This window comes from Callospermophilus lateralis, chromosome 2 (genome assembly GCF_048772815.1).
Source record: "Callospermophilus lateralis isolate mCalLat2 chromosome 2, mCalLat2.hap1, whole genome shotgun sequence".
NCBI lineage: Eukaryota > Metazoa > Chordata > Mammalia > Rodentia > Sciuridae > Callospermophilus > Callospermophilus lateralis.
The window spans coordinates 194,830,204-194,845,588 of record NC_135306.1 but is presented as its reverse complement, the minus strand read 5'-3'; the positions used below and the strand labels follow the sequence as shown (position 1 = coordinate 194,845,588).

General features: G+C 33.4%; 1 pseudogene; it reads right to left on the bottom strand.

Moving 5' to 3' along the window:
- Nucleotides 1–298: 298 nt before the first annotated feature.
- LOC143390429 (protein arginine methyltransferase NDUFAF7, mitochondrial-like) lies at nucleotides 299–13,054 on the bottom strand (annotated as a pseudogene).
- Nucleotides 13,055–15,385: the final 2,331 nt, after the last annotated feature.

The window sequence follows — 15,385 nt, the reverse complement described above, 5'->3', positions numbered from 1 at the left end:
AGAAATCAATCTTTCCACTTAGGTTTGCAAACACAGTCTATGAATGTTTACATGGTTGCTGCTTTACATAGACTAGTTCATTAGCATATTTGGAACAAATTCAAAAGAGGTAATCTCTCCTGAACAGGTTTCTTCCCTTAAACAATCCCTAGAGGAAGAAGACTTGGATCTTGCCAAGAAAGAGTAGCTGACTGTCAGTGCTGTGAACAACACCTCATGCAAAAAGAAAAATTCCAGAGTGTGATGATTAATAACTATGATTTCCAGATTATGAAACAATTAGTAAATCAAAAGACATTTAATCAGGTTTAAGGAGGAAACAGCCCCAGTTCCCTCCCTGAGGTAATTGCTGTCTCATTGATGGTTCCTCTGATTTATCTAAAAGAACCATCAACCACACATCAATACCCATATTTTTCAAAAATGTTACTTGTTCTATTAGACCCAAACCCAAAGACACTACTATTTCTTATGCCATTCTGCGTAAACAATGGAAATCCACATCAGCTGGAAGGTTTGCTGTTCCAGGGACAGTTAAGACATCACGAAGCTTGTGTCCACAAAATCCTCTGAAGGTGTGTCTTTATTCCATCATGACCAATATCAGCAGTTGGTATAGCACCTCAGTTAGTGCAATGTATTGAAAAAGTTCCTGAATAATAACCCCAGAATCAGGACATACTTCAACAGGATCCCTTGTTTCATCATGAAGGCTTCTGCAGGGGTGGTACAAGGAGCCAAATCAAAATTCAATTTATCAGAAACCTGTGAATCAGTATCAATGAATACTTCTCTCCATCCTCGTGTGTTTTTCGAAATTTATGGACAGGAAGAACATCAAAAAATTCATGTGCCAAAGAAAAGCTGTATCCTTTTGAACATCCTGTAGGTCTTGGCACCAGGAAATTGGAATCCCAGACTTAGAAATACCCGTCATGTGTTCTAGGGATTCAGCATTTCACTCTAAGGGGATCTTCTCTTTAGTCAGTGTTAGTGCATGAGTCTCACTTGATTTTTGGCTCACCTCTACCAAGTGTATTGAAATGTCCCAGTTTTTCAGCACAGATCTAAATTGAACACCCTCAAAATATCTCCTGTGAGGGGACCCCCGACTTGGACCCCAGTTCCACCAGCTAGAAAGGTGCACTTTTTCCAGCATTTATTCATTCACTAATGAACCATATTCCTATTAGCTCCCCAAAGATCTGACTTCTTTCAGGTGAAGTAATGAAATCTCCTTTTTCTCCTAGCAGTCATGGTGTTCGTAATGTCCCTTGGCTAGGTTGGTCAACACCTCCTTTATCTACTTGGCCACCGTGATGGGACCAGTAGACTTTATTTTGTACATAAGATGCTGCAGCATCGGGTCACCCGGTTGTATTCTGCCAGTTCATTCCCTGAGCTGAAGTATTTCCCTCTCCAAAGGCAAAGAATGATTGTCTACAATCTCACAGCCATTTCCTGTCTGGCGGGACTCTGGTCTTCGACCCCTAGTGCCTTCAGGCTGGAGGTGAGCCCCTGAGCCCCAGGAGACCCCAAAGGAGCAACCAAAGTGCTGTGGGGAATTTCCACTGGAGCTCTGATTCTGCGAAGCAGAAGCGGCAGCGCAGCGGACCTCACCTGGATGCTCATACTAGCTTCCACTGTTATTCCCTAAACCTGGCTTTCCATCACCTGCACAAAGCAAATCCCACTGTATGTGTAGCATGTATAGGACCATTTGCTTCAAAATGCCTTAGGTACAGTATTATTTAAACATAATTCTGAAACAGGTAAAGATCATCAGGTAATGAGCTCTACCGAAATTTGGCAGTTTTCAACATACCTTACAAATGATTAAATTCAGCAACTCCAAATGTAGTATGCTTTTCTTCTAAGATAAAGAATACTAAGCATTGTGTCTCTATTATTAATAAGTACTAAAATTTACATGAATTTAATTCTGAAAAACTGTATTATATCTGTTACTGTGGCATAAATTATAACTGCAAAACAGAGAACTTTCAGCTGAATTCAAAGAACTAGTAATGCTTTCTGCTTCAATGAATGAGGTAAAAAGCATTTAGCAGATCAGACAATGCCTATGAAAGTCCATAATCAGAATGTATTTGCTTCAGTATGAAAAATACATTGAAAATATCAGCAGTTGTAGATACATCCTCCAAATGCCATAATACACAGTATTTCTGCTTAATTCACATCTACTGCCAATCCTAGAACACTGTATCTAAATATATATATACACATATATATATATATGCATAAAATATACATACATATATGTATATATATATCTTTAAAGCAAAAAATCATCTGTCCTGCAATAAATCTTCAAATAAGATAAATCAGAAAAGCTAGAAAAAAATGTAAAATTCATGTACTTGAAAGCATTAAAAACTAATAAGGAATGAAGAATTGTCAGGCCAGATTTTAGAAGGAAAGTCAGAGAGCTAAACTGCATTTGGGGTCTCTTTTCTCAAAGATATGGAATGATTTTTAAAGTCACAAATGAAAGCTTAAAAATCAGGGAGGAACTTTCTTTAGAATATGTACCTGAAGACAAATGAAATCATGGTCTGACACAAAGCAGAGAAGTGTCCTTTGTACATGGCCAGGATTTTCATGAGACCACATGGGCTTTAACCCCTGAAATGGTGGCAGTAAACACTACAATGTTCCTTAAAGGAACTCAGACACATTTCCATTATCTCATCTCCTGATTGGATTAAGGTTATTTGGGGTTATTACTTCTTCAACCCTAAATACCAGCTGGAAACGCAGGAAATCCTCTCTGAAAGAAGAAAGCAACATTTAAAAGTCTTGAATTTTCTGCAACTTTTTATACACAAAATATGGCACTCAAGTAATAACAAAGAATAGAAGACAAAGGCTAATTGATGAGAACAATAAAAACAGAAATTATTCAGATAATAAAAAATAAGCATTTTAAAATCGGCTCAGTGTACAGAAATATGTAAATTACAGATAATAAATTGATTTATAAACACTAAAATATATACCAAATGAAATTAAGGATTTGGTTGTATTTAAAAGCAGGTTTGACAAGGGTGAATAAAGAATTGGCAAATTGTAAGAAAGATTTAATATGTATACCAAAGAAAAACAATAAATAGATTCAGGAAGTAATATAAATTAAATACAAAAAAGCATATGAATTTTTTAGAAAAATGCTGGGAAGATAGCTCAGTGATAGGGTGCTTACCTATCATGCATAAAACCATGGATTTGATCCCTAGCACTCAAAAAAAAAAAAAAACCCTGTAACATATACTTATATACTTAATTTAATTATAATTCCAGAAAGAGAAAGAAAATAGGAAGAGTTGGCAAAATATTTGAGCAAATATGGCCTGTAATTTTTCTCAAACTATTAAAAGATATTGAATTTTTAAGTTCATGGGAAGTTAACAATTTCACGAAAATATATTTAAAAAAACAAATTTTACAAAAAGAATAATTAGATGAAGTAATCATAATACAACCACAGAAGGCCTTTTTTTGGTTACTAAAACAACATTCCATATGTATATCACTATTTCTTTATTCATTTGTCCTTTAAGGTATTTAGATTGTTTCCCTATCTTGGCTATGTGAAAATAACATAATGAAAATGAGAATACAGATGTCTGTGATATACAGCTTTAAAAACCTGTAGAAATATACTAAGAACTAAGCTTTCTGGATTATAGAGTAGCTCTATTTTGAATGTTTTGAGGAATCTCCATTACCAACTTATATTTATGCTAATATTGTATGAGTTCCCTTTTCTCAATCATCTTGCCAATACTTATTTTTTTTAATAATGGTCATCTTAACAGGTATAAAGTGATATTTTATTATAATTTTAATTTGAATTTGCATTAGTTAATAATGTTGGGCCTCTTTTATACACCTGTTAGCCATTTATATATCTTCTTGGGGAAAATGTCTATTTAGTTCCTTTACCCATTTTTTTAAGTTCTTTTTTTTTTTAAGTTGTCAATGGACCTTTATTTTATTTATTTATCTGTGGTGCTGAGAATCAAATCCAGTGCCTCACATGTGATAGTCAAGCACTCTACCATTGAGTCACAACCCCAGTCTCCTTTGCCCATTTTTAATTAGGTATTTCCCTTTATTTTTTTCTAATGAATGTGTGAATTGCTTGTATACTTTTTAATAATGATGCCTTAATAAAAATAGCTTGCAAATATTTTCTCCCAGTCTATAGACTAATTTTTCATTTTTTACTTTATGTATTTATTTATTTACTTATTTTTGCTGTACAAAACTGGGAATGGAACCACCATTTGAACCATCTATACATCTTCTCTGTCTATACCCAAAAGACTTAAAAATAGCATACTACAGGGACACAGCCACATCAATGTTTATAGCAGCACAATTCACAATAGCTAAACTATGGAGCAACCTAGATGCCCTTCAGTGGATGAATGGATTAAAAAAAAAAAGTGGCATACATACACATTGGAATTTTACTCAGCGAGAAAAGAGAATAAAATCATACATGACGTTGGAGAAGATAATGCTAAGTGAAGTTAGCCAATCCCAAGAAAACAATGCCAAATGTTTTCTCTGACATAAGGAGGCTAACTCTCAGAAGTTACTAAGAACTCATTGTATTCAGGAAAATAAATATAAAACTGGAATTTTTTTTCTACCTACACTTTTTACTGGTATATTATACTTGTACATAATGATAGGATTTGATTTTACATATTCCTACTGGCATACAATAGTGTTATATGATTTGGCCAATATCACTCTCCAGTAATTCCTCTTCTTTTCTCACATTCCTTCCTCTACTGATCTCCTTTGATTTTCATAAGCTCCACCCCAAATTTTCTTATTCTTTTTCCTCTCTAGCTCCCATATATGAGAGAAAACATATGACAATTGACTGAAATTTTCAGAGTCTGGCTTATTTTATTTAGCTTGATGTTCTCTCATTCTGTCCATTCATCAATAAATACTACAATTTCATTTTTCTTTATGACTGAATAAAACTCCATTGTGTATATATACCACATTTTTATTCATTCATCCATTGATGGACTACACTGGTTCCACAGTTTGGTTATTGTGAATTGTGCTGCTTTAAACATGAGTATATTTGTATCACTATAGTAAGATGACTTCAACTCTTTAGGATAAATACAAAGAAGTGGTATAGCTGGATCATGTGGTGGTTTCATAGCTAGTTTTTTGAGAAACTTCAGAAGTATGATGGCAACACTTATTTCTCTAGTGGTTGTGCTAATTTACAATTCCACCACCAGTGCCAAGATGTTGGTTTTTCTCCACATCCTCTCCAGCATTTATTATTGTTTCTTTTCTTGATGGATTCCTTTCTGACTGGTATGACATGAAATATCAGTACAGTTTTAATTTTCATTTCTCTAATTGATAATTGGGTTGATTGGGTTATTTGGCTTTTTAGTGTTAATAATTTGTGTTCTTTATGAATTCTAGATGCTAATCACCTGTCAGAGAATAACTAGCAAAGATTTTCTCCCATTTTGTAGGCTTTCTCTTTGCATTTCTAGTTGTTTCCTTTGCTGTGCAGATTGGCATTATTTCCTGAGCTTTAGGGATTCTGTTAAAAAGTCGTTGCCTGTGTCCTAAAAGCTGGAGTTTGACTCACATTGTCTTCCAGGAGTTTCATAGTTTTTTGTCTAATTCCTAGGTCTTTGATCCATAAATTGACATTTGTGCTGGGTGAGAGATAAGGCTCTAGTTTCATTCTTTTACAGATGGATAACCAGTTGTCCTGGCACCCTTTTTTTTTTAAAGGCTGCTTTTTCTCCAATGCATGTTTCAGGCACCTTTGTCAAGGATCAGAAGACTGTAGATGTGTGGGTTTGCTTTGTGCCTTCTATTCTGTACCAGTGATCTATGTGTCTATTGTTATCCAGTACCAAGCTTTTATATTACTACAGCTCTGTACTATAATTCAAAGTCAGGCATTGTGATGCCTCCAGAGTTGCTTTTTTGGCTTAGCATTGATTGACCTCTAGTGAATCTTTTATTCTTCCCAATAAATTTTAGGACTGTTTTTCTAGTTTTCTGGAGAATAAGACTGGTAATTTCTTAAAAGAAGTACTAAAAACCAGAAGATAAAAGAAATGGCATCTTCACCATGCTAAATGAAAATGAATCTCAACATAGCAATAAATATTGATTAAAAAAACTCAAAGAAATGATTGCAAAAATACAGAGACTTTCCTGATTGAATGATAACACAAGAGATTTTTACCAACAACCAACTATGCTATAGAGAGAGATCTGTGGAACAATCTTCAGGAAGAAGAAGAAAGTTCTAAACTGGAAAAAAAGAAAAAAGGAAATGCAGGAAAGAATGGAGGGCTGGGGGTGAAGCTCAGTGGTGGAGCACAAGTTCAGCATGTGCAAAGCCCTTGTTCTGCACCCAACACTAAAAAAGAATAAAAGTTGATATTACTGAAAAGGTAATAAGGGGAATAAATCCAAATGAATGTTAACCAGATGTGACATCAATAAATGCAAAGTAAATAAGAATATGAATGGATTTATATCAAAATACATGACCAAATTTGCTTAAAAAATGAATAAGCAAATATCCCCTGCCTATAAAACAGAATTTAATGGGAAGAGCCTTAAGAGGAAAACATTTTAAATAACAAAATAAAAAGATAAGGGAAAATAGCGCAATAAGCTACACACATTCTGACCAAAAGAACATTGTTTCTGTGCAAATATCAGACAAAAACTAGAGATCAAGGTGAGAAACATTTAAAAAACATTTTTTTTTGTAATGGCAAAAGGTCAGTATCAGGATCATATAGCAATTGTGAACGTCAGTATACACCCAAAAAGAGCTTCTTAAGATATTTTTTAATTGATTGAATTAAAAGGAAAAATAGACAAATCAGCAATAATACAAAATTTAAGCACAACTTATAAATGCAAGAATATATGTATGTATTAAAGAATATATGTATGTATTATGTATATATATAAATATATATATATATATATGTATGTTCTTAAAGATGCTTTAACTTTAAACATCATTAACATAACTGATCTGATGAGATAAGAGAACAGTGCACACAATAACTGAAAGTTCCACATTCTTTTTTTTTTTTTTTTTAAAGAGAGAGTGAGAAAGGGAGAGAGAGAGAAAGAGAATTTTAATATTTATTGTTTAGTTATCGGTGGACACAACATCTTTATTTGTATGTGGTGCTGAGGATCGAACCTGGGCCGCACGCATGCCAGGTGAGCGCGCTACCGCTTGAGCCACATCCCCAGCCCTCCACATTCTTTTTAAATGCACAAAAAAATTTTTTTCAAAATCCTTGTCATTTCAAGTCAACTCATTCTTAACTACAGAACATTTACTCTGGTAAATAAAGTAAAGCAAATTACCCATGGGCATAGAATTCACTAGTGTAAAAACATTTCCTTTCAGTTCTAAGTAATTGACAATTAAACTTTGGAATGGCCTACTAAAGGCTGAGTCATGAGGACATTAGAGGACTGCTCATTACATCTGAGTCCTCATGCACACCTGGGGCACCATGTATCCTTGTGAGACAATATCCCCACACTTACAAACATGCCCCCATGCAGCCTGATACTTTGCCCTTCTTCATTCCAATATATACAACATTTATTTCCATACACATTATTCTAATTCCTACCCAAATACATTATCTAGTTTCTGCGATTGCAATTGAACAATCTTCTTCCTTTTAGAACAGCACCACATTTCCTAGTTGCAGTCTAGTGACACTGGAGCCTAATTATTGAAGTAGAGGTAATAGGGCACGGGTATCTAGCAAACTGGGTTTATGCATCTTGTGCACACCTTAAAGAGGATAACATCCGAAGGTTCCTAACAGCAGTCTTAACTGGAGAAATAAATCCTAAACCTTTTTTTTTTTTTTTTGTAAATGGTGAGCAGGGCAGTACAACCCCATATGCAGGCATACCTCCGGGAGATTATACTGAATAACTCTTCCTTTCGTGAAATCGCCATAGTATGCATTGATGGTTGTTAGCTTTCTACTCATAGTTGAACTTCTTTCAATATTAACAATAATAACTTTTAACCCTGTAATGTATATAATATCCTAAACCACTTTTTTGTCATTTCAGCAATATTCCAAACATATTCTTCAGAAATATATTCCATCTTAAGAAATCACTTTGTTTTTCTCTTATCCACAAGAGGCAATGTTTCATCTGTGAAGTTTTATCATGAGTTTACAGCAAGCCATTCACTTCTTCAGACTTCACTCCTGAATCTAGTTCTCTTACTACTTCCAACACATTTGCAGTTACTTCATTTAATGAAGTCTATAACCCTCAAAGTCATCCATGAGGGTTGGAATCAACTTTCAAATTCCTGTTAATGTTGCTATTTTGGTCTCCTCCATGAATCATGAATGTTTTTAGTAGTGTTTAGAACGGTGGATCCTTTCCAGAAGGTTTTCAACTTATCTTGTCAGGTCTAGGAGAAAAATCACTATCTTATATGGCAGCTGCAGCTTTTTAAAATGCATATATACATATAAATGTTTTCCAGTAGTGTCTAGACAATCTTGAGTCCTGATTCTCTGATACTTCCAGGGGCTGTGCATCAATGGCCCAGTGTCAAGTTTGGGAATCTTATTCATGGCACAGACGGAGTTATCTCACCCAAGAACATCACCCAGAGCAAGGGAAGGCCTGGCTCATTCTTATCTGGACTAGACCATTTGCTAAAGCAATCAAGCCTGTCATGAATAGTTGATTAAGAAATCAAATGACAGAATTCTATTATGAAAGACCTGTTTGTATTCTGAAATTCTATTATTCTATTTGTATTCTATTGTATTCTATCTGTATTCTATTTGTATTATTTGTATTCTGAAATTCTATTATTCTATTATGAAAGACCTGTTTGTATTAAAGTGGAAATTGTAGATTCCCCCAAAGTACATAGAATAATTTTTAAAATAAATTTTATTATATATATTGAAGATACAACAACATGGTATTACCAGAACAACTATAGTCTACTAATTTATCAAAAATTCTGAACACAATACACTATAATTAACTATAATCCAGGGGCTTTGCATTATATCTTTGACCTGTTCATATTTGGTACTTTGCATCCTTGGATACATGTTTCCTGATTTCCTCCTTCATAACACTTACCCTAGTACCCTGATTTCTACTATTTTGTTTTCTTTCTGTATAAATTTGATCTTTTTAACTTATTTTAAGTTAAATCTTGAGATTTGCCCACTTACCAGCTCACTGATATAGAATATTTTCAGTCCATACCACATGAAGCAGAAGAAATGCCTAATTAACTCCACCAATTCCTGAATTCCAAGCCCACCAAATTTTGAAATAAAATAAAATAGTAATTATTTTAAGTAACAAAAGACTGGAACCTTGCCTTATATGAAATAATGTTTGCTGCAGTCCAGCTGCAGGAAAATAACTGGGGGGTGACAAGGAACTTGTGTAGATTGATACAGCAGGAGTAGGAGCCCTTTATTGTAGGACAGGAGGGGTATATATACATTCCACACAGCTTATCTTAATTAACATAAACTAGATACAGCAGTCAACCAATAAGGAATCTCCACACTTAACGGCTCACTGGCATTACTTCACAAACCACTCCCTCTGGCAAAATACCAGGCGCCACCTTGACTTGTTTACAGACCCTAATATTAAATGTTTAAAAGTGGAATCTCAATTGTGATATACTGTAACAAATATTATATACTGATGTATGTATTATCAAATATAGATCTGTGTGCATTCATGCAAAGGTGCTTGTATTCAGATGGATATAGTCAAAGGTATTATTGGATACAAGCCTGTATGTGCCCATACAGATTAATGTTAAATGCAGGCCCAAGCATGTAATTAGATACAGGCTGCCATGTGGCCAGACTTGTATGTCTATATACAGATCGAGGCCTGTGGCATTATACTGCAATTACTGGCAATAAAATTTACTGAGTCCTTTCTTATCACTTCATTAATAATGGAAATCAAACATAAATAAAATGTCCTTTTAAATGAGAAAAAAGGCAAATAAGTAGAATCTATAATGATGATTAAAAACTCAGTTGAGATTTATCAGTCAAGTCTTAATAATAGTATAATATTCTGCATGAGAAAAGTAGACATTATTATATACTATATTCTTCAAAATTAATGTGGAATATCCTGTAGTTCTATATTTAATTTTATTCTAAGTTTTTAAATTTTACAAAATAATCTTGAGTTTTGTCAGGAAGACTAAGTGCTTATGAATTGCAAGAAATTTTTGAAAAGGGTGAGTAATTGGTAGAAACTATCCCTAACATGTAGAAATAAATATGAAAAATCCTTGACCATTGAAATAGTGTCTTAGTTATAGAAAGGTGATTTTTTTAGAAAATAATAAAGGAATAGTTCAAGTTTAAACATTCTAAATGTAAAATTTTGAGAAATCAAAAGAAATTTTATTTTATTAACAGATAAATTAACAATGAATAAATTGCATTGGCAGATTATTTACCTACTTGAAGGAAATAAGCATACATATATCCTTAGAACAAAATAAATCACTGATAGGTTGGAACAGAAAATTTTCTGAAAAGTTATTTAAAAATTAGATGTCAAAATTTGTAATGTTACTGGCAGGAAATGGAGATTTCTTATGTACATTGATAGTTAGCATTGAAAAATTAACAGATATTAAGATAAAACATATGTATATAAAAAACTCAATGATAACATAATAAGGTAAATATATATTGCACATGTCAAAGAAGAGTATATATATGCATATTTAGTAAAGAAAGAATTTATCAAAATTCATCAATGAACATAAAAATATAATTAGATTTATCTCATCACTCATTATAACTCAATAAAATTTGGAAATTAGTTGCATATCCAAATATGGAGGAATGGATTGTATAAACTCTGATATGATTGAATGTTATTTGGGGAATAGTATATTTTTGGAAAGAATTTGAAATGATATAATAAGTCTCCATGCAATAATAATGTGGACAAAATGATATTACAAATTATTCATATAGTGTGATTTACCAGTAAGAACATTCATTTCTCCAAGGTCTCTGTCACTTATGAATGTGAATAAACAGGGGAAACAGGAAAATGAGTTTCTTTGACAACCTTTTTTACCATATTACCAAAAGATTTTACCATATTACCAAAGATTGTATAAATGAGATTTTTATCAAATGAAACAATGTCAAACTCTTTATTACCTAATAATCTGTATTCTATTAATAAAGAAGGTTGAAATCTAAAAACACAAACTAATGACAAGGAGATAGAAACATTAAGTACCTTATTATATACTGCGTAAAATCATACTGTACCCAATAAATATATACAATTCTTGGTGTTAATCAAACATTTTTTCAAGTTTAAGAAAATAAATATGCTAATTACCCTGACATAATATTACACATTGTATGCATGTATAAAATTACCACATATTTTCTATAAATATGTAGAACTAAAATTTTATGATAAGTCATAAAATTGTATAATTTGAAAAAGTTAAAATACAGGGGTTAGAATGAAAATTAATTTTTATTGCCAGCATCTTTCTTGCCAGTATCTTCCAAAATATCTAGTGTCAATCTCTGCATTATATGCTTGTACCTCCAGGATTCTGATAAATTTGCATAAGAAAGACAGAGCCTGGTCCCTTTTTGAAGGCCACAAACCTATAACAAAGAGATGGGCATGTCAAAAAATAGCAGAGGCCTCACCAGATATTCCAAACTGTATGGGAAGAATAATGGAGTATTTTTATCCTTATGAGAACATGACATCAAGCACAACTACTCCACCTGAGGTATTCATGTGATTTTCCAACTGGGAAAATAAGTACAATTTAGTTGTTTTTCTACATTTGTTCATTCATATTATTTTATATTCTTAACTTCTTATGATGAATATTAAAACTGAAGTATTATGCCTTTTCAACCCCAATATGCTAAGCAATATGAACAAAAGGTTTTATTTGAAATCTCTTACAAAAATAAAGTATGTACCTCGACATTAAAATGATTTATTAATGTTGTGTGCATTAGTTAGGAAAGGAATAGACCAAGTATTTATAAAATATTTACATATTATTTCTTATTTTATTCTTTCAAATTTTTGATAAGCACTATTAATTCTGAAAAAAAGATTGATTTTATTAAAAAAATAATTGAGAACATCTTCCATTAAGTAAAATAAAATTACAATATCAATTATGGCATATAAATCTATAGTCTCAAGAGAACCATTTTATATCCAAAAAACAAACATGTGTTTTCCAAAACAATCCTGACAATCTTAAAAATATATGTGGATCATTGGAAAATTCACATACCGAAAGCTTGTCATCATGCACAATTACTACACCTGAAAGAAATCTTACTACAATGAAAGAATGATACGTGACTTTCCCGAAAGAAGCAGCTCTTTGTTGAAAACAGGTGCTCTTTGTTGAAAACAGGTGCTATGTTTCTCTGCCACCTCACGTTCGTTTTCGAGTCCAGAGTTTCTTCATGGCATTTTTCATCTCTGCATTTCTTAGGGTGTAGATTAAGGGGTTCAGCATAGGGGTGATAACAGTGTAAAACACAGTCAAGGATTTATCGATGGGTAAGGTAGAAGGAGGTCTCACATACATAAAAATGCAAGGAACAAAGAAGAGGATCACCACAGTGATGTGTGAGCCACAGGTGGACAAGGCTTTGCGTCTCCCCTCCTGACTAAGATTCTTCAAGGAATGCAGGATGACCCCATAGGAAATAAGCAAGAGAACAAAGATGACCACACAGATTGCCCCATCGTTGGCAACCACCGTAAGGCCAATAGCATAGGTGTCAGTGCAGGCAAGTTTTAGTAAGGGGTACATGTCACAGATGAAGTGGTCAATGACATTGGGGCCACAAAAGGGAAGGTTGTAAACAAAGAGAAGTTGAACTACAGCATGCACAAAACCCCCAACCCAGGCCATCAGTGTGGAGTGATCATGGCTAAGCATTTCATGTTGGCAAAGTGAATAAACTGACTATTTCCCTTTTGTGTTGTCTTGTTTATTTCTATAACAGATAAAAACGCTGAGGTTCTAAATACAGTCATGTGTATTCTGCTGCCTTTCCTAACCTCTACTATCCCTCCTCCCCCCTCCCTTCCTGTCTTCTCTCCCTACCCATCTACTATAATTCATTTCTCTCTCTTGTTTTTTTTTTCTTTTAACATACACTAGTATGGCAGTAGGTAAAAAAGTGAATGTGTAACCGATGTGAATCTGCATTATGTATATAGGGTAAAAATGGGAGTTCATAATCCGCTTGAATCAAATGTATGAAATATGATATGTCAAGAACTTAGTAATGTTTTCAACAACTAATAAAAATAAATAAGTAAATAAATAAATACAGTCATGTGGTGGAGCAGTAGGTCTGTATTTATCACTTTGAGATGTGGCTTCTACCTTGGAGGAACCAAGGACCTCCTCCTTCATGTCTGAACTCCACTGATAACACAGAAAGAACAACGGTTCTGTATAGTTACTTCCGTATTGACTTCTCCTCAGTAGTTGCAAGATCTTGGTGGCACAACTATGTACCAAGTTCAGTTTCTTCATCTGCAATAAGAGAAAGATAGCACCTTTCACCAAATGTACATGCTAAACTAATTGGCTTCCCATCTTCAGTATACTCCCCCTCTTGTTCATTCCTGTTATCAAGTGTCACTATAACAATTCTGGGTGAATCCAGACATCTAATTTTTGTTCAAGTCTGGAATCTAAATATGGAGCAATGATTTGTCATACTTACAAATTCACTCTATTTAATTCAGGAAGTTATAGTAAATGAAAACAGAAATGTTTTCATTATCTTTGCAGGGAATAACTGTATAAATTTTGAAATAATCTCACCTACTTTCCTTCTAAATTGTTTCTGCTTTTCATTGCTCTTATCTATAACTCTCTAAGTTGTATAGCAATATTTGCATTAAAATTATCCCTGTTTGTGGGTATTTTGTCCAGCATAGGGAAAACTGACTTTTCTCTCTTCAAGGAAAAGGCCATATTTTTATGTATCTGTAATTTATTTCAGAATCCCTGATCTTTCAAATTAGTTTTTTTTTAATTCTCTTTTGTGCCAATTATAGAGGTTAAACTAATGAATAAGACAAGAAAGATCATTGAACACATTTTATGTTTGTACGGTCATAATTTTAGGTTACGTGTGTGTGTTTATCCATGTATATAAAGACAGATTCTTTCATGATTCATATTACACACTCTTAAACCTTTATCATTCTATTTATGATCCTACTTTGCCACCTTATTCTTCCTCCCAGAAAATACTTTCTAATTTATAGGGAAAATATTAAATAGAAAATAAGTTTATCCTGGTCTTTTTGATCAAGTCAGCTAATCAGCATTTGAATACATCAGTGATCACACTCTCTTTCTTTCTTCCCTAAGGAAAAAAAGTTGACCCTACCAACCATGTTGTTTCACTTAAGTTACTTCTACTAATCATCTTTCATAAACTTTTAGCACAGGATAATGTTTGTTAATTTCTTCTTTAAAAATGCAGCCCTGCATCTATTTACTCATGTACCCTTTCATTTCATCTAAATGTTGTGTTAGGGGTATTCACAGTGAAGTCTCCACTCACAGTTCTGACTCCTGAGAGAGGATATTTTCCCTCAATAATTTAAAGAAAGTTTCTTTCTTCAATATTATAAATTATATTTTCACTGTCAAATCCAAAGATTTTTCAGTATGTTTTGATTTTAAATATTATATAATAGAACTCTGTCCTTAAAATCCCCACATCTGTGGGCTTCTGTCACCTATTGGTCACTCCCTAATTCAAATGTGGCCCCACTCAACCATTGCAGGTGGTGACTTCCTTCTCGAACTCCTTCTCTCTTCTAAGTACACTCTTCCTAGGCAATATTGCATCTTTACTAAGGTACTACATCCACACGACAGCTTTCCTGTATCCATTTCTAAGTAATCTGTCCCTCATTACATGGCTGTAGATTAAGCACATGTACATAGCAAGCCTAAAATTGAATTTCACTAATACTACTTCCCACTACATAAGCTTGTGCTGTCATCCCAATCTTGTAGGCATCTCTAGCACTGAAAAGATTCTGTTTCCAATTCCCACACAAATAGCTTCATATTTGCATTTATTTCCATTTATATCTCATATGCTTTATTCTATACCATGACCTAATCTGACAACATTAATTAAAATCTTATGTTTCTAAATGAGTTCTATAAAATGATGTTGTCATACTAAGTTCTGTAAAATAAATT